Below are 25,404 nucleotides of genomic sequence, written 5' to 3' on the forward strand. Positions count from 1 at the left end.
TTGTTACAGACCTCTGTAGTCCAAACACAGTGCTATGGGAAAGAGGAGGGGCTTTGCTGCTACACACCAAGAGGTCATTGGTGGATGTTTCTGTCTATCAAGGTGTTTTAGTTCGGTCAGCATCTAGAAATATGCCTATATAGGCAATGGCTACTGCTTAGACTGAAAATGCTCAATGAAGACAACAAATAATGAATCACTTTTATAGTAAACTAAGTATGTGGCAGGGACCTTATAGTAGTCCAGTAGCAGTGGTAAGACTCTATACAGAGGACATGTTGCCCTTTTCCAGTCGTTCTGGAGAAAAAATGCTACAGCAGTTAACAGCTCAGCTAGACAACAGCTAGCAGAAAAAAAACCAAACAAGCCCTTGCACATCCTGTCCAATAGGATGGGAGTACCGAGCGCTGAGCAGACACCACCCGTGCTCCAGTTCAGGGGGCGGAGTCAAGAAGTGACATATGGTGCCCAGAGGGGTCACGGAGATCCTGGATGCTTCCTGAGACAGGATACATGCATATTGTTCCCCTTTATCCAAACACACACACACACACACACACACACACACAAACATGCAAAGCTTTCCCTCATAGACAGATAATGCAATAAATATGAAAGTGCATCTCACAAAAATTCTCAAGAAGGCCATTCAGTGTGTGCAGAGAACAGACGCTGGCTACAGAACGCCGCATATGCTTCTGTTGCCATGACACGCTTTATATGCCATCAACAGTTCTTGCCTAGAGCTGCAGTCTTATCGAATCCGTACACAGACAAAGAATAACCACAAGTATGACCTTGCTTGGGCTTATACACCAGGACACTGCCACTTAAATACAATGAAGTTATGACAACCAATGCAGAGTTCAGCCCACTGACCGTACCACGAAGCCCACAGCGCACTTGCATCACACCACAGGACAGGATGGCAATGTCTTATTACTGTACCGTGGCCCCGAGAGGCCCCCTTGCTTTCTCCGTGACCACAACACACACCAGTGGGCGGTGCAGTGAAGAAGGAAAAACAGTATTACAAATAAGTGAAGGAACAGCGTAAATAACGGTGGCCGAGGGCAAAGACCTTTACGTATAATTACATTACAACCCAGACTATGAGTCAATAGGAGAAAGATTATTCTCTCTGCAGAGCGGCACTCCAGGGAGGAATATTTCCCATTACTTAGCAGTGGTGGAGTCGGCTTGAGGGCTCGGAGCTTTCCTCCTGTATGAGCAGGTCCTCGCTGTTAGCACAACATGCCTTCGGAATTTACGACAGGTGTAAAATATCACGCCCGATGCAAAGCGCTCCGTGGGAGTGGCTGGAATTTCTACGGTCCCATTTTCGAGGCGTCACGTCTCGTTTCGAAGATACGAACCTCCCCCGGCTGTGCACTGTCATGCCACGCCGCACGCTCTCAGAGACAGGGGTGCTCGCCGTGGAATACACCCAGGAGGTGTCAGCGTTTATTCCAGGAATAAGGGCTGGTGCGTTTATGTTATCAGGAACAGCGAAGAGCCTGATAAATCGAACTGTTCCAGCGGCGTTCATTGAAATGGCATCAGTGGAAATATTCAGTGTTTAGGGCAAGCTAAATGAATGCTTTAGTGAACCAACATGAATGAACAAAAATTAATTTACTTTAAAACACTCATTTCTGTGGCTCACAGTCCGCTATGAAGATATCCCCAAAGTAAACTGTAAATGATTATTCAAGCCATAAGTGCTTTTTTTCAGAGCAGAAGGAATACTGTATAGAAGTACGTTCAGTACCCTGTCAGGAAGAGGAAACGAAAGTGTCACGATGGGGATTCTCTGAGCACTGCTGCCCTCTTAACAGTTTAAAAAGTCATCTAAAGTATCTATACTGTCAGATTCTGATGGCCCCAGACGTTGAGTGATGGCCATCCGAGATACAGTTGTCATTTAGCCATCAAATTAATTGCTCTATAAAAGGGTTTAATGATCACTGGGAACGTCAAAATTTACCATTGGAATAAACTGTCTCAGCTTTGTACAAGTCCTGCCAATAAAGGGTATTTACTACTTGGGTAATAGCAGGACTAATTTGCTCATCACAGAAATTACACACTAAATCTTTGCTTCCATATTTCCAATTGACAAGTATTTCGAGATGCTCGGCAGTAAACAAGGAGACGTTTCATAAGGAAGAGGCAGAACATCTCTCACTCGCCCTTGGAGGACCATTCAGACCAGACATTATAATCTCTCCATTAGAACCTGATTACAATGGAAAATGCCTGCCTACGCCTCCTGCTGCATAATGTCCATTAAGATGTTAATGTCAGGATCGAACTGGGAAGTAAATCTCCGTAGCTGTGGTACATTAAAATTGAGGGAGTGTGCCGAGAAATAATTTTTTTTAGAGTAGACGTAGCTAATAAAGTCAATGAAGTACCTGAGTCCAGTAACCTTCGTCTGTTTCCTGCGCCACTTTCGAGGCAGTAGTGAGGCAGTAGTGAGGCAGGAATGAGGCAGGAGTGAGGCAGTAGTGAGGCAGGAGTGAGGCAGTAGTGAGGCAGGAGTGAGGCAGGAGTGAGGCAGTAGTGAGGCAGGAGTGAGGCAGTAGTGAGGCAGGAGTGAGGCAGGAGTGAGGCAGTAGTGAGGCAGTAGTGAGGCAGGAGTGAGGCAGGAGTGAGGCAGTAGTGAGGCAGGAGCAGACAGCGAGCTTTATTTAGGCGAGTGCACCGGAATGAAAGCACTAAAGTCCCAGGATGCTTTGCGGCGTGGACTGAGCCCTCAGCCTCAGCTGTGGAGGGGAAAGGGACAGATGATGGCATGGGCCAGGTGAGGAGAATGAGAAGACACTAGTGACTGAGGGCAGGGAAGAGGATGGGGGTCTGGTACACACCAGAAGATCTAGGAAAAATACTGAAAATATTTGAAAATCAGAGCACATCTCACACTTAGTTAACAACTGAGTGCCCAGTATTAACTGAAAATACATTTGTAGCTTAAACCCGCACATATCTTGGAATCTTACACACACACACACACACACACACACACACACACACACACACACACACACACACACACACACACACACACACAAACACACACTGTACATACAACCATCTCAAATTGCCATTTCCCAGTGAGTCTGGGGCACGCCTGCCGTGGGCTCGGAAAGGTCAGTTTTGAAAACACAGAAATCGATAGAAGGCCTCATTACTGGCCCAGCCTGAAAGTAACTGATAATGATAAAATCAATTTCAATCCTAAAGCGAGTTCATATTGGCCAGATGCATTTCTTTGCCATTATTGAGTTATTGCTAAGTGGCCAAGGCGTGATTCTTGTTTAAACGAGCAGGCAGAACTCCAGACAAGTCCCCGCAAGGCCCCCTTAACGGACACGACACCCAACACCATCCCAGCAGTAAGAAACGCAGGACACCATCATGATAACCAGAAAACCACATGGAGTCTGCTGCAAAAATGACACAATTACATTTTGCATTAGTGATATAACATATATAACCATCTATGAAGGCAAGGTCATTGGTTAATTGGTCATTTGTTCTATTTAGAATGGAAATGAAATGAAAATACATTAAAAAATGTAAATTGTCAAAATTATTTTTGGTTTTTGGTTATTTTTAGTTATATTTAGTCTGATCTACAACTAAGGCTTTAAATTACAATAATGTTCACATAAAATGCTCTCATAATATGTTATTGATTGGTCAGCACCATATATTTTCATTTTAAACCAGTTTTTCATACAAAGGGACCAAAAAGGGACTTTTTTCAAGCTAACACCATAAAAGCATCTGAGAAAGCTCAAAGAAAGAGGCTAGACATGTTCTTCTCGGCTTAAGAAAAGTTCTTCTTGCCATTTTCAAACAGCATTCTACGCTCTTGTACTGCTCTCCACACCCCAGTATTGCGTTTTCAGATTGATTTTTGAAAAATTATTCAATCTATTGAAAAAAAAATCAGGTTTTCCGAGCCATGTTTGCTGATGAAGTAGAAACCTCCCCACAGCGGAGATACGACAAGGTAACTGGAAGCTTATAATTCATTGCATCTGCACAACAGAAGCTTCAGTTGTTGAATGAGCTTGTGTGACAGTGAGTGCTTGTGAACTCAGAAAGCCCTTTAACGACTGGACCAAAGCTCCCCGCAAGATACGCTCGCAAATCACGCCTGTCAAACCTCTCGCTAGCTCTCCCAGACCGTTTAAACCATACTTTCTATTCTATAAAACAATGCACCCTCAAGCTACAGCACCAAAGTTGATAAAAAAAAACTTGTTACACTCTCATATTGCAAATTAAGTGTGTTGAAAACCAGTTTGAATGCACACCTGGCAATTTCTGCAGTGACAGGAAGAGGTAAGTGAGAATTTCAAAGGGTGGAGTTGATTGCGAGGTGTTAATTAATTTGCGAGCAGAGGAAATTCGACGCATGATTAATGGAGCTTGCGGCAGACGCATGCGTAGCGGAAGCAGTTGGGTTCTTCACAGGAGGAGATAAATCACCACCACACCGCACAGACAAGCAGAGACCCAGATATGCCCAGACGTGACCCGGCCCGCTAGGAGACACAGCATGGCCGTTAGCATTTCTGAGCACGTGCCGGACATCCACTTTGGACGGCAAAACACTGGCTGGGTTTTAGAATTGGTACTGGTGTTTACGAAGCCACTGGTAAAGTTGCCATATTCTGTGTGTGACATCTGGGTATATTTAAATACTCATTCAGTTGTGCAGAAACTACACTTTTGTGGAAGACAAGTGACATACACCAGCCAAAAGGCAAAACTGAAACTTTTAATGATGTGTAAAATGCAAGCAGTTGCCTCGTGTATGTGTGTATGTCGTGAGTGTGTGACTCAGTGAGACAGTAACAGACAGATTTGCACTATGAGGGAAATTTTAAAAAAGCAAACTATAACCATACATTTGTTTTCTCCTTTGTTTTTAATTTATTAGAAGAATGATTAGAGTAGCATGTTGAGAGACTGTCTTATAGACTGTCTTAGAGACTGATTGAGAGACTAAGAGACTGTCCAAGAGACTGTCTGAGAGATTGTCTGAGAGACTGTCCAAGAGACTGCCTAAAAGACTGTCCGAGAGACTGACTGAGAGACTGCAAAAGAAAAAAAGCAACTCATCTACTAATCACAATGAGAAAATGACACAACTCCCTCCATCACTTCCACATCATGTCGCACTGAAATACATCTTATGCTACCGTGTCTCGATGGAAATACGCAGTGAGGGACGTCTCTCCCGTGCAAGGTTCACCCATCAACCGAGACAGCAGGAGCTCCCGAAAAGAAACAAACATATGAACCCTGAGGTGCTCCCGCATGAACTAGACGAGGCGGGCCGAGACGCGAGACGCGAGACGCTGCGGGAGCATCGTGCTGCCTGCTGTCTCGCATGGCGAGCCGGCGTCCTCCTGGTGAGCGTCTACGGCGAGTGTGGAGGCATCGTCAGGCCCACCGCGGGGCATAAATAACACAACGGCAGAAAGATCGCCGCGCGGTCAAGAGGGGAAGCAGTCTCTCATAAACCAATAATGCAGATTCAGCACGATACGTTAACCATGTTAAAGTGTGCTGGATTCCTGAAGCCTCTCTCTCTCTCTCTCTCTCTCTCTCTCTCTCTCTCTCTCTCTCTCTCTCTCTCTCTCTCTCCTCTTCAGCAGAACACAGGAAAAACACACACTGAAATATGAACTCCTACACATTTCTTTGCACACACTGTATGTGTATAGGTCATCTGCGATTATTGGATTTCTTTGACCCGGTAAGACCAGACACTGATTTTTGTTCCTAAGAAGCTTATCATCAGAATGTGCCCATGGCCTCCGAATCATTCACTGTGGTATCAGAGCTTAGCTAGCCAACGGCAAACCAAACTAACAAAAACACAATACATAGAGATCCCAAAATTCTACTGCATGGTCCACACAACAGCCTTATGGGTATAGGCTCGCTTCTTTACTGTTCTGTACTATATATATGTATGTATTCTACCACTTACATTACTGACCTAATTACAGACTGAAACAGTTTTATCCAATTGTTCATATATTTCCTGGCTAACTCAAAATAAATGATACCTTTTACCTGTCTTTAAGACAGCATTTATTCATCGCAAAGGTAATACGATGGTTTTGTTCTTTTTGAATAAAATCTGCATTTCGTAAGCTAAACATCACCAAAGTCTAACCTGTGACAGCAAAGTGAACTTTTAAACTACCTTCATACATGACAATGGAGGACCAGATGATTTTAGAGTGTATGTATTTACAGAGAATATTTTCTCTTCCGTCCTCGCCTGCTTTGCAGAATAAAGCCCTCATGGCTGTGTGCTGTCTGCTCTCTACAGGCTCCACCTAAGCTGGGTGGAGGTTCATGTTTTTTCAGTGCTGTCAGACATAATAAATTCACTGAAATCCCAGCGCTACCTCCCTAGCACTTGCTAATTAGCATCTCTTGCTTTCCGGCTTGCTGGTGGATGCTTTGACTCTGAATAATTACCGACATTATGTGTGTTACTTTCATTAAACTTTCAAAGGTTGGGATAACTAGAAATTCCCATGAAAAATGTTCCCCTTCATTATAAATGGTGATCATTTGTTGTAAGCATCAGAAATTATTTTCAAGTTCCTCATCAGCATTTTGTAATTACAAATTGTGGGCATGAATTGACGCTCATTCTTCATGTACAGTGCTTTAGGCTTTTGAGAACATAAGCACTGTATAAAAATATATGTATATATTTTATTAGCATTGTTATCATCGGTTCGCAGTTTGACTTATGTGAACGACACTACATTAGCAATGCCTTTGATGGGATGCTATACTGAGTACGTGTGTGTGTGTGTGTACTGTGGTATGATACATTTATATTTTCATATACTTTCACAACACATCATTCTCATTAACACGGTCTATGCTGATGTGTGATTGCAGTAGTGCCATGGAATTCCCGTGTTTAAAAAATTCAGGGCCGTAATCTCTGGTCATCATGTTTGCCGGAATGAAAAACTGGATGTGAACTGTGTTTACCAGGGTAGGGCAGAGACACCAGCCAGCACGCCCGACCTCCCGCTCTCTGGTGGAGGGAGGATGGCCGTGGAGCTGTAGGAGCTGAAGGAGCTGTAGGAGCTGTAGGAGCTGTAGGAGCTGCCTGTTCTGAACCCTGCTGTTTGAATCTATAACCACTCCAGGGGGCAGCGTTGAGCATTTACATCTTACGAACCCCCTTCATATTTTGAAACACTCACCCCTCCCTTCCTGTAAGCACTCGTGTCCAAGCTCATACGCACGCACGCGCGCACACACACACACACACACACACACACACACACACACACACACACACACACACACACACACACACACACACACACACACCTTCCCCCACAGGGACAGACATATACATGCACACATAGTCACAAACCTATTCTGTGCCACTCATGGTAGCCCAGCCCTAAATGTGACTGCTCATAATGTTCTCCCACGGCGAGCCGACAGGAGAATTCCACCACAACATCATGCTCCATTTCCCCAGGAAGGGGGTTTTCACTGGAGCAGGCAACCAGCTACCTGGCAACCACACATATCAAGATAACCAAATGCAGGCAACCCATGGAGATCATAATAAGCCCAGCACTTCATGACACTGGTGGCAGACTCCGATACCATGATTTATAGCTTTGACTCTTTATATGCGAGGTGTGCAACTGCCTATAGATTTTCAGATCTGAGGAGCTGGTGCTCATATTAGAAGCACATTCCTTTCAGTAATTCCAAATGTTGTGAAAAATTGTTGCTACTGAAGGGAATGCACTGTTTTACAAATTATTACTAAAACATTCTGCACCAAACATGAATCAGGTCCACGAGTTTCCAGGTCATGAGTTCGTCACCATTAAATGTTTTAGAAATGCTGAAAAATCTGAAAGTGTGGTGTGTGGGTTGGTATCATAAACCAAACAGCATGCACATGACATGACTCCACACCCTAAGAACCCTGACCCCATACAGAACTAGAGTACCAGCCATAAGGTAGGCAGTACATACTGATTGACTGTGATCAATGCTTTGAATTGCAATGAATTTGAATGGAATCACAGACCAGTCCTAGTATGTTGTATGTTGGCTGTAGTCGGACTTCAGCTGTCTCATCTACAGAATAAAGAGGTTCTGTTAAGTTCTGTTATTCAGCTGTCTCATCTACAGAATAAAGAGGTTCTGTTAAGTTCTGTTATTCTTTGGTGCTCCTTTCACATTTTTTTGCTTTTCTAATAACCGATGCAAACCTGTATTTCTTGCATCACTACTCTGTCTGAACACCATGTAGTGGTTGCATCACTTTTCGGGGGGGATTTGTCTGAAAGAATAAGCAGTGGTGTCCTCGCGATCAGCTCTTTTGATTGTTCTTTGGATCCCTGTGGCTGAGACTTGCACTGAGTGTGAATCAGATGGCACACGTGAACGGCTGATTTACCCCACCTTCTCCCGCGCCCCGGTCTCCACCCGCGCCCGCCTCTCCACCCGCGTCCCGGTCTCCACCCGCGCCCTGGTCTCCACCCACGCCCTGCTCTCCTCCAGGAGCTAATTAATAGGAGAGCAATGCCTCCGGACGATGGGCTACTCTCTCCAGCACACGCTCTGGTTGGGATTAGAGTGGACAAGAGACCCAGCAGGGCCACCAGGGATTAACGCATGAGGCCAGAGCCCCTGTGCTGCAGGACACAGAAGTCACACACACACACACCCACACACACACACACACACACACACACACACACACACACACACACACACACACACACACACACACACACACACACAAAAGCCCAAGGTCTGCCCCAACCCATGCCACCCCACCTGCAGGCTGACACACACACACACACACACACACACACACACACACACACACACACACACACACACACACACACACACACACACACACACACACACACACACATTAAGTCATCCTAATCCTCCTCTATGAGATCCAGGCTGAAAAGAGCTGAGAGCTGGGGTGTGTGTGTGTCTGTGTGTGTTTGTGTGTGTGTGTGTGTGTGTGTGTGTGTGTGTGTGTGTGTGGGGGGGGGGGGGGGGGGGGGGCAGAGATGACACACTATACGGACAAAAGTTTTGGGAGGCTTAGACATACACACCTACAGCTTTTATAACATCCCATTCTAAATCCATATGGAGTTGGTCTCCCCTTTGCATCTGTAAACAACTTTCACTCTTCTGGGAAAGGTTGTCTGTGGAAGGTTTTGTTCATTTATCCAGAAGAGCATTTGTGACATCTGATGTTGGATGAGAGGGCCTGGCTCACAGTCTCTGTTCTAGTTCATCTCAAAGATGTCCGATGGTATAGAGGTCAGAACCTCTGCTCACCAACCACGTCTTTATGGATCTCGCTTTGTGCACTGGGACACAGTCATGCTGGAACAGAACCGAGCCTTCCCCAAACTGTTCCCACGCTCCATCGTTTAGTTCTCCTCCCCTTGTTACTGTGTTCATCTGTTTCTGGTTTAGTTTCTATCTGTCTCATATGTATAGACACCCTGTGATTTCCTGTTGCCAGTCATTGTGCTAGCATTATCCCCCCTCCACCAAACATTACAGTTGACCACACAGGTCCAGTCCTCCTTGCATTTGCCAACCCCAGACTTGTCCATCAGACTGCATGATGGAGAAGCATGATTCGTCACTCCACAGAACACGTTTCCACCTCCAGAGTCCAGTGGCAGTGTGCTTTACCCCCACTCCGTGTTGCTTGGTGTTGTGCTTGGTGTTGTGCTTGGTGATGTAAGGTTTGCATACAGCTGCTCAGCCATGGAAACCCACGAAGCTCCTGGCGCAGTTTTTGTGCTGATGTTAAAGCCAGAGGAGGTTTGGAACTCCGCAGTTATGGAGTCAGCAGAGCGTTGGCGACTTTTCCACACTGCGCACCTCAGCGTTCGCCGCCCTGCTCAGTAACGCTGCGAGCTCTGACACTTCCTGGCTGAGCTAGTGTGGTTCCTAAACGCTTCCACTTTACACAGTAATACCACTCACAGCTGATTGTGGAGTATCTAGGAGGGAAGACATTTCACAAGCTGACTTGTTGCAACAGTGGTGAACTATTATAGTTTCACAATCGAATTCAGTGAGTTCTCTAGAAGAACTTGTTCTTTCACAAATGTATATAAAGACAGACGGCACGGTGCTTCATGTTATACACATGTGGTAAATGTACTGAATGAAACACTAATTCAGTGATTAATACTGTATGTGGAGACTGGAATGGAGACATGGAGATGTGGGAATGTTGGAGACATGGAGATGTGGGAATGTTGGAGACATGGAGATGTGGGAATGTTGGAGACATGGAGATGTGGGAATGTTGGAGACATGGAGATGTGGGAATGTTGGAGACATGGAGATGTGGGAATGTTGGAGACATGGAGATGTGGGAATGTTGGAGACATGGAGATGTGGGAATGTTGGAGACATGGAGATGTGGGAATGTTGGAGACATGGAGATGTGGGAATGTTGGAGACATGGAGATGTGGGAATGTTGGAGACATGGAGATGTGGGAATGTTGGAGACATGGAGATGTGGGAATGTTGGAGACATGGAGATGTGGGAATGTTGGAGACATGGAGATGTGGGAATGTTGGAGACATGGAGATGTGGGAATGTTGGAGACATGGAGATGTGGGAATGTTGGAGACATGGAGATGTGGGAATGTTGGAGACATGCAGAAGTGGGAATGTTGGAGACATGGAGATGTGGGAATGTTGGAGACATAGAGATGTGGGAATGTTGGAGACATGGAGATGTGGGAATGTTGGAGACATGGAGATGTGGGAATGTTGGAGACATGGAGATGTGGGAATGTTGGAGACATGGAGATGTGGGAATGTTGGAGACATGGAGATGTGGGAATGTTGGAGACATGCAGAAGTGTGAGTCACACTGGACTGCATAAGGAAATTTCATTTAGGTACTACATTCAGTGTTCGAAACATGTAATAAGGAAAGTGGAATATATACAAGTTACACTCATCATCCGCACTATCAGGTGTGTTTTTATATGTATATCGACAGACTGTAGAAAGTATGCTTGTTTTTCATTATTTCTTACCATAACAACAGGATAATGAGAGTTAAGGGCAAAGTTTGTGATGCCTGCATCATAGCTTCAGGTGTGTGGTCTCCTTTAGGTTCAGGTGCTCCAAAAAGATCTGTGAAGATCTCTCCAGAAGAATCAAGGTGAAAAAACTACATGTACTAAAACAATTTCCAAGCTTGCCAATTTATGCTCTCATAAAAATAAAATCATAAAAATCAATAAGCATAGCAGAAATTCTACCATGCTGTGGTTGCAATGAACCCATATTTTATGTGATGGCTAGAGATATTCTGATCATAAGGAGTCAGGAGCTATTGGTGCAAGAATGTAACGGCAACAATTCATCAACGCGGCGGTCTCTGATAAAATATGCATGCCCCCGGATCCTTCATTTGACTGGTGTGACATGTACCCATGACATCCTTCATTGCAATGCATTACATACATACCACACCCCCCTCCCTAGGCTACAGGGGCAATTCAGGAGGCATATTAAGTTTAAGTCTCAGTGAAATCTTAATATTTCAACAGACAAACATGAAGTGCATGGGGCATTCCTCTATAAAACATTCATCTCAGGTATGAAAAAATAATGAGAAATATATCTATAGTAATCAAGCCTGAAAATCAATTGCTTGTGCAAGTCCAGGCGTGTGCAAGTAAGGATGCTATGTTATCTCCTAAAAGGAGTGAAGTCTCCGGCAGCAAATTGAGCAGAACCTTTCTGGCCCGGACCGCTGTATCACATGACCACAATGGATGGCCGCTGTCAGCCGTCGTTAGTGAGCCACTCGGTTTCCTGCTGGCCCTCTCAGACTCATCCTGGCACACTCCTCCCTGCACTGGACTGCCCTCCTACACCCCCACACACCCCCCACCTCCTGGCCTAATAAATGGAGGAAGAGAGTGCTTTAACAAACATGGTGGTGGTGGGGGGGGGGGGTGTTAAAGGAGAAGCAAAGCCCTGAAATGTACCTGCTGAGTGTATGACGCAATAACATGCCAGATGTAACAGGGTGTTAGAAACATCCAAACATTGATCACAGGACTCAGCTGCCTCTAGTTCAGCTTTAGAGTGGAGCAAAGCGAGGTCTGACCTGCTGGGGAGAAAGTTAATGTCCGAGGAACATCCCATGGCATCCTCCTGCTGATTTATCGTTTTGGTTTTACGACTTGCTGAAGCATAATGCCAAACTTTCGCTTCAGGTCCAGTCCCGCTTCAGCCCTGGGCCCTGGTCCTTAGCCCCAATCCTCCGTTCTGCACCTTACACTCATGTCCAGGGGTGGGTTGTCCTGATTTGGCTACACAGCCCTCCAAAAAAAGGCTTCTCAGATGCACACGTATAAAAGTGCTATGGGAAATTTCTCAATGTCTTGTGAATCACTGGAAAGTGACCAAAGAAACACACAAAGCCTTTTCTGTGTTAATACAGAAATAAAGATGGCAATAACTACTATCTTAGTTTAGTGTCGTTTCAATGTATTATGATCCTTTACTTCATGACCATAAAAACAACATTAGCAGTGAGCTATTCCGACGTAACATTAGTTAGCTAATGTTACATCATTATTGCCGAGTTGTGGATGACAATGCTGGATTATTACATATTTTCACATTGCACCCCCCCCCCCTTCTTTCAAGGCTTATAATGTCCAGAATGAAACCAATCCAGTAATGAAGATGCTCAAGTTTATCACTCCTCTAATATCAGTGCAGACTGGTAGGGCTGTCTATAGAACACCACTAGAACATCGCTAGAACATGAGCATACCATTAGAACCCCACCAGAACACATGAGTACACCACTAGAACACCAACAGAACTCAATAAGTACACCTCTAGAACACTGCTAGAACATCACCAGAACACACAATGAATACACCACTTGAACACCACTAGATCACCACTACAACACCACCAAATTACCACTACAACACAATGAGTACACCAGTAGAACACCACTGTACACCTGTGATGGGAGGGTCATGACAGGAAGCGCAGACGTTTCCAGAAAAATGTAGATGTTTATTAAGAAGGTGTAGATATGGGTCGGAAGGACAAAAACAGAGACAGCCATATACATCATAACATAATCCAAGCCAGGGCCGGCCCTTCCATTAGGCGACATAGGCAAATGCTAGGGGCGCCGGCTGTCCAGGGGGGCGCTCGCATGCATGCGTTTTTTTTTTTTTTTAACAAATGAACAATTAATAAATGTGAAAACAAGCAAAGTCCACATAATCATAATTTCATTGTTTAATAATATTAGTCAAATTAATAATTCTTATAATAACAACACACGACACCTATCACCCGCGCGCCAACCCGCCCTCCCCCGCGCGCTCTGCACACCTCGTTACTGTTTCTCTGTACATCACAGAGTGAGTGACATCTCCTCGTAAAGACGTCAAAAAGGCAGAAGTCCTCTGGTGCCCAGGGTGGAGGAGAAACATGGAGGAGGAAAGGCGGCAAAAACAGGTAATATAATGGTAATATGTGGTGAATTAACACTATACCATTGGCGAACCGTCAGGGACTTCAACGCTTTCTCTGAAGGTTAATTGATCTTAAAAAGGATGCTTTATCTATTATATGTAGTATATGTTAATAATGCTTTACCAATAATTTGTATTTTTCCTATAAATCGGCTTTCAAATCCACTTTTCGTACTTGTGCTTGAAAAAAACCTCAGCGGTGAAAATCAACCAATCAGAATATTTCACACTGTTGTTTCTAGGTAAAAGAGAGAAAGGCCCTTTTACATTGAGAGCTTTTATTATAGATTGGCAGTTTTATCAACCAATCATATTATCGAATTAGAATCGTGGGGGCGTGCTCCAATGGTCTCTCATTTTTATTTGAAACAAATCCAAAATGTTGCCAATCTGTAGCTGTTGTGTTTTTCTTTGAAACCAGCTCGCTTGACTCACAACTAACACATCGTCATTGTGGCTTTTTCCCCTCTGTAAGATCTTAGTGAAAACCACCACTGTCATCATACTGCCCAATAGTAGGTGCTATGATTAGCTTAGCTTAAAATAAATATATACTAAAACACACATATGCTCCTTCATTGCGGATGCACTTTTTAAATAATAATGTTGCAGTAGGCAAATTGCCCCGATTTGCACTGGTGGTAGTTGTTGTTTTTAATTTATTTTTTTTATTTATTATTAATTGTCACGTCCAGCCCCTCCCTCCTCCCTGGTCCCGCCTAGCTCCCCGCTCCCATTCGTTCCTCCCTCTGTCTGTCACGCCCCCGTCGTCAGTCTCGTACACCTGAGTCTTGTTCCACCGTCGTGTTTCCGTGTATAAAAACCCCCTCGTGTTTTACCCCGGTGTCGGTCATTCCCTGCACGGTAATCCCTCGCTCCTTCTATATCTCGTTTCTTCCAAAGACCTGTTCCTCCCGCTATCCATGTTCTCCCTTTGACTTCGCTCCCTGTCTGTTTGTTAGTTGTTCCCTGTGTCTAACGCCTGTGTTCTGAGTGTATGTTCCCTCGTTGGTATTTCTTATATGATTTTATCTTGCTGTCTGTTTGGGTTACCCTACTGTTGTGCTTTAGCGTTTCTTGTGTCTAGTTACCCCGGTATTCATTGTTGCTTATGTGTTTACAGTTTGTTAGTTGTGTGTTCATACGTATGCTTGTTCCCAGTTGTTTAACGTTCCCGTTTAGTTCATGCTCTCTCCCCGTTAGTTTGCTTAGCTCCCTCTGTCTTCCGTGTCCTTATCGTGTTTGTATTCCCTTTTCATTAAAATCTACAAAGAACTCTGCATTTGCGTCATGCCTGCCCGTCGCAAACGTTACAGAATGACCGACCAGTTTAACGCGACGCAGCAGAGCAACAACACGTTAATTATGTCAACGCAACCGTTTGACAGGGATGCTTTCAACGAGCAGTTGGATTCCATCCAAGCCATGCTCGGTAAAGACGCTGATGGGAAACCTGTGGCACTACCCTCTCTCTATCTAGTCCCTGAGGTGTACGATGGTGAGAAAGGGTTGGTCAGGAGCTTTCTCCTCCAATGTGAGGGTTACTTACGATTCCTCACGATACCTAAGCCACCTGGAGACATACAGGTCATATTTATGCGGTCGTTGTTGAAGGGGAAAGCCTTAGAGTGGGCCAACATTGTCCTTGCGCACCGGGTTACCGATGCATGGACTGTGGAAGGGTTTAGCCGGACATTATGTGAAAGGTTTGGTGGAGGTGTATTTGAGTCTGCTCCTCAGTGTCGACGGGGAGTGCCTGCGGACCTGTTGATCAGCAGTGGGATCGAGACCTCCACACCCCTCGACGACACCAGCACTGCAGCCCGGCCTCACGACGACGCCGTCCCAGCCTACGATGACCGCATCCCGGAAGCCACTCCCCGAAGGCCCCCCAAGAAAATTTTGGGGGGACGCAGTGGCCACTCACCGCAGGAGTGGCCAGCTCGGACCCGGGATGACGTCAGTGTGGTGGACACGCCCCCCGATGACGTCGGCCCGGCCGCCACGCCCCCCAATGACGTCGGCCCGGCCGCCACGCCCCCCGATGACGTCGCTCCGGCCGCCACGCCCCCCGATGACGTCGGCCCGGTGGACACGCCCCCCGATGACGTCGGCCCGGTGGACACGCCCCCCGATGACGTCGGCCCGGCCGCCACGCCCGCCGATGACGTCGGCCCGGCGGTCACGCCCGCCGATGACGTCGGCCCGGTGGACACGCCCCCCGATGACGTCGGCCCGGTGGACACGCCCCCCGATGACGTCGGCCCGGTGGACACGCCCCCCGATGACGTCGGCCCGGTGGTCACGCCCCCCGATGACGTCGGCCCGGTGGACACGCCCCCCGATGACGTCGGCCCGGTGGACACGCCCCCCGATGACGTCGGCCCGGTGGACACGCCCCCCGATGACGTCGCTCCGGCCGCCACGCCCCCCGATGACGTCGCCTCGGTGGGCACGCCCTCCGATGACGTCGCCTCGGTGGACACGCCCTCCGATGATGTCGCCTCGGTGGACACGCCCTCCGATGACGTCGCCTCGGTGGACACACCCTCTGATGACGTCGCCTCGGTGGATACGGCCTCCGATGACGACTGCACGGCGACCTCGCCCTCCGATGACGTCTTCACGGCGACGCCGCCTGTTCCCGCTCCCCGCCGGCGGGCTCCGCCTGTTCCCGCTCCCCGCCGGCGGGCTCCGCCTGTTCCCATTCCCCGCCAGCGGGCTCCGCCTGTTCCCGTTCCCCGCCAGCGGGCTCCGCCTGTCTCCGCTGCCCGCCAGCGGGCCCCGCCTGTCTCCGCTGCCCGCCAACGGCCCCCGCCTGCTCCCGCTGCCCGCCAGCGGCCCCCGCCTGCTCCCGCTGCCCGCCAGCGGCCCCCGCCTGCTCCCGCTGCCCGTCAGCGGGCCCCACCTGTTCCCGCTGCCTGTCGACCGGTCCCTGCGGCCCCTCCGCCGGCCTCCGCTGTTCCTCAGCCGGACCTGCCGGTACCCCTGGACCCTTCCCTGGCTCCCCTGGGAACTCCTCCAGCTCCGCCGGCTCCCCAGTACCCTCCTCAGCCCACGCCAGCCCCCACAGAGACTGCCTCGCCCGCCTGTGGGCCTGGAGCTGGTTTCTTGCTGAACTGTCCGGACACTGTCCCTCCTGTTAACCCTGTTTTACACTCACCTGTGTTCCCTTTTTTGCCCTGTCCCCTCCCTGGCTTCCTGTTGGTCCCCGTTCCTATGTGCGTGTCTGTCCGCGTCCGCGTGCCTGTCCCTGTGTCCGTCCTTGGTGGTGTCCTCCATGTCCCTGTGCCAGTCTCTGTTCCCCAGGTAGTCACCCACTTTGTTCCCGTCCCTGTCTCCGTCGTCCTCCGTCTGTTTGCCTCTGTGTCCCAGCCTTCCCGAGTGTCCAGTCCTGTACCCTTGACCACGCCTTGTCCGGCCCCCTTGGTCTCGCCCCCTGTGTCGACCCCCTGTCCTGTCTCGTCTGGCCCCGTTCCTTGTCCTGGTCCTCCCGTGCGTTCGGTGCCCAAGCCATCGTGTCCGTCCTGCCCCGTGTCTGTTGTCCCCGCCCCGGCCTCGTCCTCTCGTTTTCCTCTGTGCCGTGGTGTCTCTGTCCCCAACGTCTGTCCGGTCCTCCCTGGTTGGCGTGCCCCGGAGTTGCACGCCTTGAGGGGGGGTTATGTCACGTCCAGCCCCTCCCTCCTCCCTGGTCCCGCCTAGCTCCCCGCTCCCATTCGTTCCTCCCTCTGTCTGTCACGCCCCCGTCGTCAGTCTCGTACACCTGAGTCTTGTTCCACCGTCGTGTTTCCGTGTATAAAAACCCCCTCGTGTTTTACCCCGGTGTCGGTCATTCCCTGCACGGTAATCCCTCGCTCCTTCTATATTTCGTTTCTTCCAAAGACCTGTTCCTCCCGCTATCCATGTTCTCCCTTTGACTTCGCTCCCTGTCTGTTTGTTAGTTGTTCCCTGTGTCTAACGCCTGTGTTCTGAGTGTATGTTCCCTCGTTGGTATTTCTTATATGATTTTATCTTGCTGTCTGTTTGGGTTACCCTACTGTTGTGCTTTAGCGTTTCTTGTGTCTAGTTACCCCGGTATTCATTGTTGCTTATGTGTTTACAGTTTGTTAGTTGTGTGTTCATACGTATGCTTGTTCCCAGTTGTTTAACGTTCCCGTTTAGTTCATGCTCTCTCCCCGTTAGTTTGCTTAGCTCCCTCTGTCTTCCGTGTCCTTATCGTGTTTGTATTCCCTTTTCATTAAAATCTACAAAGAACTCTGCATTTGCGTCATGCCTGCCCGTCGCAAACGTTACATTAATATTTAAAAGTTGTTCTCTGCACTACGTTATGTAAAATAGTTTTTAAATATTTTTTGTGCAACACCTTTATATTTATTGCTTGTTATATGGTAATATTTAAGTCATTTGCTTTTTATTTGTTTCTTTAATAGTGACACAATCAACCCGATGATTGATGATACAGGGGGCACCAACCAAAATCTCGCCTAGGGCACCACATTGGTCAGGGCCGGCTCTGATCCAAGCACAAGATCAAAAATATAGTCCAGAGTCAAATCCACAATCCACACAACCAAATCCGAGGTGAAGTTCCAAAAGAGTAAACAGGCAGGCAAGGTCAAAAACACCATGAGACAAAAACACAAAAATAAAAGGAGACCGCTCGATTTGCTTACTAGAATTTGGCAATACTTTGCAAGGAGCCACAGAACCAGTGCGGGTATATATGTGTGAGTGGTACTCGGGAACAGGTGAGGTTTAATAATGAGGGGAGGAGGACCTGTGGAGTTGGGTGGTGGGATTCTGGGTAGTGGAGTCCACATTGCTAGGCTGCATGACAACACCACTAAATCACCACTACAAGACAATAAGTACACCAGTAGAATACCGCTAAAACACCACTACAACACAACGAGTACACCATTACTACACTGCTAGTAGCCTGCTAATGCGTTGTTTGGTTTTATTTGGAGACCAATTGATGCATTAAACAGGTTGTGAACAACAACTTCAGACAATCACAAAAGGAGGTGTAAGGCCTCATAAGAGAGATGGCCACAAGCTGACAGCATATTACAAATGTCTGGCTAAAACCCAGCAGTTCTGTTAAGTAAAAGCCACTGATGACTACTGATGTAACAAGTTCTTGAATTGTTGTCCCATTTAATATGAGAAGACTTTTAACCACTGGTCCTCGACACTCAGTTCCAACGGGTATGAGGACACTCAAAAGCAGTAGGGTTAGGGGTACAAATGAAAAATGGGAAAGGGCCTTAGACAAAAGGATTCTTTCTTCATTGTCATTGTGATCCTCAAATATGCCGCCAGCATTTGGTGCCAGATTTTGGTGTAGCAATAGGCTTACCCATACACACACACATACACATTTGACTATTGTGAATGGTACCTCATTCTCTGAATTCAGGGACTAATCTTATTTCAAGAAGCATTTGCCATTAGCTTACTGCTGTGCTTGATTCCATAATAGAGTTGGCGTAGAGAATGAGCTCATTGTTACTGATTGTCTGCCACAAGAATTTAATTGTCTCCCCTATTGTTAAATACAATAATCAGCTGCATCCACATGCGTAAAATACGTTTTGCTGTATGGGCATTTGTATGCACTGTGGCAAACGATTTTGGTCTTTGTGTAGGAAAGGCTGACTGGGTTAGAGAGGAGCTGTCCGGTGCTGAAGTGCTGACACACAGTCTTCCTTCCAGCCCTCATGCCTCAATGACTCAGGGAGCTGTCTGTGGTGCTGAAAAGTGGAGCGAGGCTTCAAGCATGCTTTCCTTCTGAAGTCACATACTAGATGCCGAGTAGGCACTCTTTTTTTTTTTTTTTTGGCGATCAGCAGAGCTGGTGCGTATGACTTGTCAGACAGAGTGGCACACAAATCCATGGGGGGAAAACCAGCACCAGACTAATGAGTCCCTCCTCAATTTGTAACCTCTAGCCATTGAATCACACCTACAGAAGTAGAACATTTTAGCAAAGCGGAGTTGAAATTTTACGCTCGTCAGTGTTATGATGGACCACAGGGAGGGAGGGGAGCCAATGGGCAGATGTTGCCCAGTCTGCAAAAAGCTTGTTTAATTACAGCCAGTCTCCTCAACCTCTCCTAAGCAACAGCTGTCTAATGAAGAAATAAATGATGCGCACGACACAGAGCATTCTTTCTGATGGGTAAATATTCAGACAAAGTCACAGTAATTGAGAAGAAAGTGGATTCCCAACTAATGCGGGCTCTTATAACAGGTAAAACCAGATGATTGATCAAAAGCAATCTTGTATAATCACAAAGCCACTTAGTTTTACTGACATCTCCATTTTGTCTTCTGACTTTTGATGAAATGACCAAAATGGCTCCTTCAACATTTAGACTAGTAACATTTCTATATCTCTATATGATGTATGTCTACACCTCGAAATGTCATCTTCATATTTTGCACAATGGCAATAACAAAAGACATATGGTACCATGTAACAAAATCTATTTCTGTCTACAGCATTAACCGAGTTGATTGTACAGGCTTTAGGCTTACAGCACAGAAAGTCAAGATCTCTTTCTTAAACCCACTATGTTGTCAACATTGCCTACTGGGTGTTACATGGAATCGGTCTTGTACCAATGAGCTGCAGATTCATATCTTTCTGCGATGACACTCCGTGCTGCTGTTGTGATTCCAAGCTAGATGCTCAATCTGAAGTCATCCCAGTTACTCCACACAAAGCTGGCTCGAAAACTAAGAAGGCATGTCCTCACATGTCCTGTGCCTCATATCTATAGTTTCAAATGTGGGCACAAACTTTCTGCCACTAGCAGAGCCACAGCGCCCCTGGCATGGGCAGGCTCAGGCCCGGGGGGGCTCATGGTGACCCCACCCTTCCCCAGAGACTTGCTCCACCACCCCGTACCCAAGATCCAGCACTGAAGATGGACGTCTCCAAGTCTTCTTCTTAGTGCAGGCTTCCTGCTCTGCCCAGTTATGGTACGGAAGCAGCACTAATTCAAAGAAGTTCTAACTCAAATGTGAAGTCTATTCCCCAAGACCTCAGAGAATCAGAAGGGGCCAGACTATTCTTCCTGGTAAACTCAGCTGTTCTAGAATGTTCTGACAATGTGTATTATGTTATCTTGTCGCATAGTAAACTTCAGTACACTGATGCTGTAAATAATCGCTACAGGCTTTCATACATATGCCTTACAGGAGATTTTCTGTCTGACTGTCAGTCTGCCTGTCTATGTCCATTTACAATAGGGGAGGTGTAAATGCAGAATCCATGAGAATTTGAGCTGTATCACACAGTTAGAGAGCAGGAAAGGTTGGCACACATCAATTACATAAGACTTCTAGCCACTTGAACTGCTCATATATATGACCATTAGGCACAAAACTACCACTTAGAAAAAAAGGAATACATATAAAAATGACTCATTCAGTTTATGCTTCAGACAAATGTTTTAACATTTAACAAGATAGACAAACAGGCAGCACTGATAGTAGAACTCCACAGGGCACAGCCTCACTTCTGGCTGAATACTGTTTACAGTGGTGTAATTACAGCTGTTTGTGTCAACAGATAAGAAATAAAGAGATTTTATTTTCTGATTGCTGTAAACAATCTATCACCAGTGTATGTATGCAAATGAGACTCATAAAGCAAATGAACCCCAATCTGCATTTACATGAACTGTCGAATTTATAAGCTGATGGTTGTGAGAACTGCAAAAATTCTAAATTAAAACAAGACCTTTAAGCTTCAGTTAGAGAAACATGAGTGATTTAGTACAGATGTTCCTTCAAAGGGGATTAAATCCTTCTGGATTTCTATGGCCTTCTCTCTTATTACACCCCCCCCCCATCACCACCACACACTCTCCAGTTTTTCCCATTATTATACATCTTAGCGTCTCTGAACATCATTGGTACTTAAACTGGATAGCAAGGGAAATAATCTTTTCTGCTGTTCATTAAAATGATGGTATCAGTCTTATCAGGTCCCTTTGATAACAGAATAATAAAAATGCAGACAATAATCACATGAAACTATGCATTACATCCCAGATAAGAGGACAGAACCTGATCTCTCAGAAAAGCTTCAGTTTGGGATTCCCCTGATTCCGCTTCCATGTTTCGGATGAATAGATTCGTCACAGCGAGCCTAATCGTAAAACTCAGCTGTCAACACAAACTGAGATTGTGGATCTGAGTCACTAGCCAACCTGCAAGATGAAAGGTGTTTGTCAACAATATGAGACTGCAGAAATATTAGTTTTGTCTTATCAAAGAAGGAAAACAAATTAGATCAGCAACTAAAAGCCAAAATGCAAACTTTTAATCCAGTTTGTAATGAATAACTTATCTCAAATGCAAAAACCATATAAAATTAGATATGTAGATGTTATAATATTTGCACGAATATGTAGATATGTAGATTGTTTTAATATTTGCATAAAATATGATTTAAATTAGACATTGGTTAATTTTTGCACAAGAATTGAGTAATAGTGTGCCCACATCTACACGTCCGAGATACATCTTAAGTGAATTAGAAAATAGTTTGGTGTAGCAAATGGTCCAGTGTGTGAAATATGCACACATATGAATTAATCCAGCATGAAATAGTCCAGTAGGTGAAATAGTCTGCTAGGTGAATTAGTCCAGTGTGTGAATTAGTCCAGCATGTGAAATAGTCCAGCCTCTAGTCCATACAATAAACACAATGTATTCAAGCATGATTTGTCACATATTCTAATATATGACATTCGAATGCTAAATGAAAGTACAACAGCTCCATGTTCATTGTCTTTTCCAGCACAGGTGTGAAATGTCTGTTTCTGATTCAACCAGCTGGCAAAGAATCAATAAAGGTGTAAATGGAGAACAGGAAAATACCATCCACATTTACCAAACAGCAACACCACAATACAAGAGGAATAATGAAATATAAAGGCTCACACAATACACAGACACACAGACTGCATTGTTGGGACTATAGGATCCATTCTGTGCCCTTCTGGAATCACATGGGACTTAGATAAAAGCACTCTGTGGGATTATACAGCACTCTGTGGGATTATACAGCACTCTGTGGGATTATACAGCACTCTGCATGGTCAGGGTTTTGGACAATAGGACGTGCTTTTTGGGGGATTTGATCAGGTGTTAATGCAGGGGTTAAACAGTGGAGCACCAGCCACTCAGGTGGAAAAAGCTTTAACTTAACACAGCAGCCAAAACGACCATGGGCACACATCAAAGACTTGGTGCAGTACGGGACTAAGATGGGCACACATCAAAGACTTGGTGCAGTACGGGACTAAGATGGGCACACATCAAAGACATAGTGCAGTACGGGACTAAGATGGGCACACATCAAAGACATAGTGCAGTACGGGACTAAAATGGGCACACATCAAAGACATAGTGCAGTACGGGACTAAGATGGGCACACATCAAAGACTTGGTGCAGTACGGGACTAAGATGGGCACACATCAAAGACTTGGTGCAGTACGGGACTAAGATGGGCACACATCAAAGACTTGGTGCAGTACGGGACTAAGATGGGCACACATCAAAGACATAGTGCAGTACGGGACTAAGATGGGCACACATCAAGGACATAGTGCAGTACGGGACTAAGATGGGCACACATCAAAGACATAGTGCAGTACGGGACTAAGATGGGCACACATCAAAGACTTGGTGCAGTACGGGACTAAGATGGGCACACATCAAAGACATAGTGCAGTACGGGACTAAGATGGGCACACATCAAAGACATAGTGCAGTACGGGACTAAAATGGGCACACATCAAAGACATAGTGCAGTACGGGACTAAGATGGGCACACATCAAAGACATAGTGCAGTACGGGACTAAGATGGGCACACATCAAGGACATAGTGCAGTACGGGACTAAGATGGGCACACATCAAAGACATAGTGCAGTACGGGACTAAGATGGGCACACATCAAAGACATAGTGCAGTACGGGACTAAGATGGGCAAACATCAAAGACATAGTGCAGTACGGGACTAAGATGGGCAAACATCAAAGACATAGTGCAGTACGGGACTAAGATGGGCACACATCAAGGACATAGTGCAGTACGGGACTAAGATGGGCACACATCAAAGACATAGTGCAGTACGGGACTAAGATGGGCACACATCAAAGACATAGTGCAGTACGGGACTAAGATGGGCACACATCAAAGACATAGTGCAGTACGGGACTAAGATGGGCACACATCAAAGACATAGTGCAGTACGGGACTAAGAGGACCTTGTGGTACCTTTTATTTTTCTATCACATATGGTGTTTTTTTTTTTTACTGTGTAGATCATAGACTTAAAATAAGGACAAAATACAAATTGAAGATATGGACAGAATTATAAAACGGTGTAATGTATTAGTTTTGCCAATAAGTGTCTGCAGGAACATCCCTCTCCAGTGTCCAGCAGCAGTCTGCTAGCACTGAGCAGATCTTGTTTCTTTGGTACTGATGTTCCATACTATATATAATGACATATGGGTATAGTGGAACCAAAAAAAAGCTATTGGAGGAATTCTGAAAACACATTTAGATTCATTGCACAAAAATACGTAATAAACAAGTTTTTTTTTTTGTTTGCAGGAAGCAAATCCCTGTTCACCAGTGATTTTACATGTTCAGTTCACTCCTCTCATACAGATCATGTTCTACGAGGACAGGAACTTCATGTGAAGCTCCTATGTGTGGACCACTGACTGTAAGGACGTGTCCCTCTTCCTGAGCTGCTGCCGCTCCTGCAGGGTGGAGAGCGGCTGCTGGATGGTCTACGACCGACCCAACTTCATGGGGAACCAGAACTTTGTCAGGAGGGGCGAGTACGTGACTACATGAGCGTGTGGGGAATGAGTGACAGGATGGAGTCCTGCAGATTGATCCCTGTGTTTATTCAATCCCCAACACACAAGCATTCCCCATATCTACTAAAACTCAAGAGGGATTTCTCCACAAAGAACGCTGTCAACTTTCCCCCCAGAACAGTACAGAGGAACCTACAGAATGAGGATCTATGAGAGGGAGAACTTCATGGGCCAGATGATGGAGATGGTGGATGACTGTGACTCCATCACAGAGCGCCACCACTGGTCCAGTGGCTGCACCTCCTGCCATGTGATGGAGAGCCACTGGCTGATGTACGAGCATCCCCACTTCAGGGGCGCGATGAGCTACTTCTGGCCTGGAGACTACAGGAACTTCAGGAAAAGGGGCGGCATGAGGTTCATGAGTATGAGGCGTATCAAAGATTTAAGGTATTAAAACTTTTAAAAACCACTTTAAACACTGAGAAATCAAAAATCTACACAAACTCTGCTTAAAGTTTAGAAATCACATGGTGTATAAATTAGAGAGGTTGTATAGGGGAACGTTGCTGATTTTCTTGCCAGTGGACTAAATATAGATCCTTCATTCATCTGTACAGTGTGTACTAGCCTCATTTCCCCATTTTTCTTAATGAGACCTGTTTCCCTGCTGTTGACTGCATCATTTCTTCATGGCAGAATGTGCTAGATGTTACGGTGTAATTTCCTAACATGTTTAGCCCTGCGAGTCCGGTGTCTATATCCCCGGTCCTGCTCAATGGCACGGCGACCTTTTGACCTTGCCACACTCAGCCCGCATACAGGAACACTTTATTGGCTAGCTCTGTTTTCTAGATTCTTTTAAGGGTTACAGTTCGTGTGGTGCAACGGCCCCTCACCCCTGTTTTTAACGGGTCAGTT

General features: G+C 46.1%; 1 protein-coding gene and 1 pseudogene across 1 annotated transcript in view; one reads left to right on the forward strand and one right to left on the reverse strand.

Moving 5' to 3' along the window:
• astn2 (astrotactin 2) overlaps nucleotides 1-25,404 on the reverse strand; it is a 267,450-nt gene that overhangs the window by 218,096 nt on the left and 23,950 nt on the right.
• On the forward strand, nucleotides 15,003-24,940 carry LOC143518729 (gamma-crystallin M2-like; annotated as a pseudogene).

This window comes from Brachyhypopomus gauderio, chromosome 7, assembly GCF_052324685.1.
Source record: "Brachyhypopomus gauderio isolate BG-103 chromosome 7, BGAUD_0.2, whole genome shotgun sequence".
NCBI classification, from domain to species: Eukaryota; Metazoa; Chordata; class Actinopteri; order Gymnotiformes; family Hypopomidae; genus Brachyhypopomus; species Brachyhypopomus gauderio.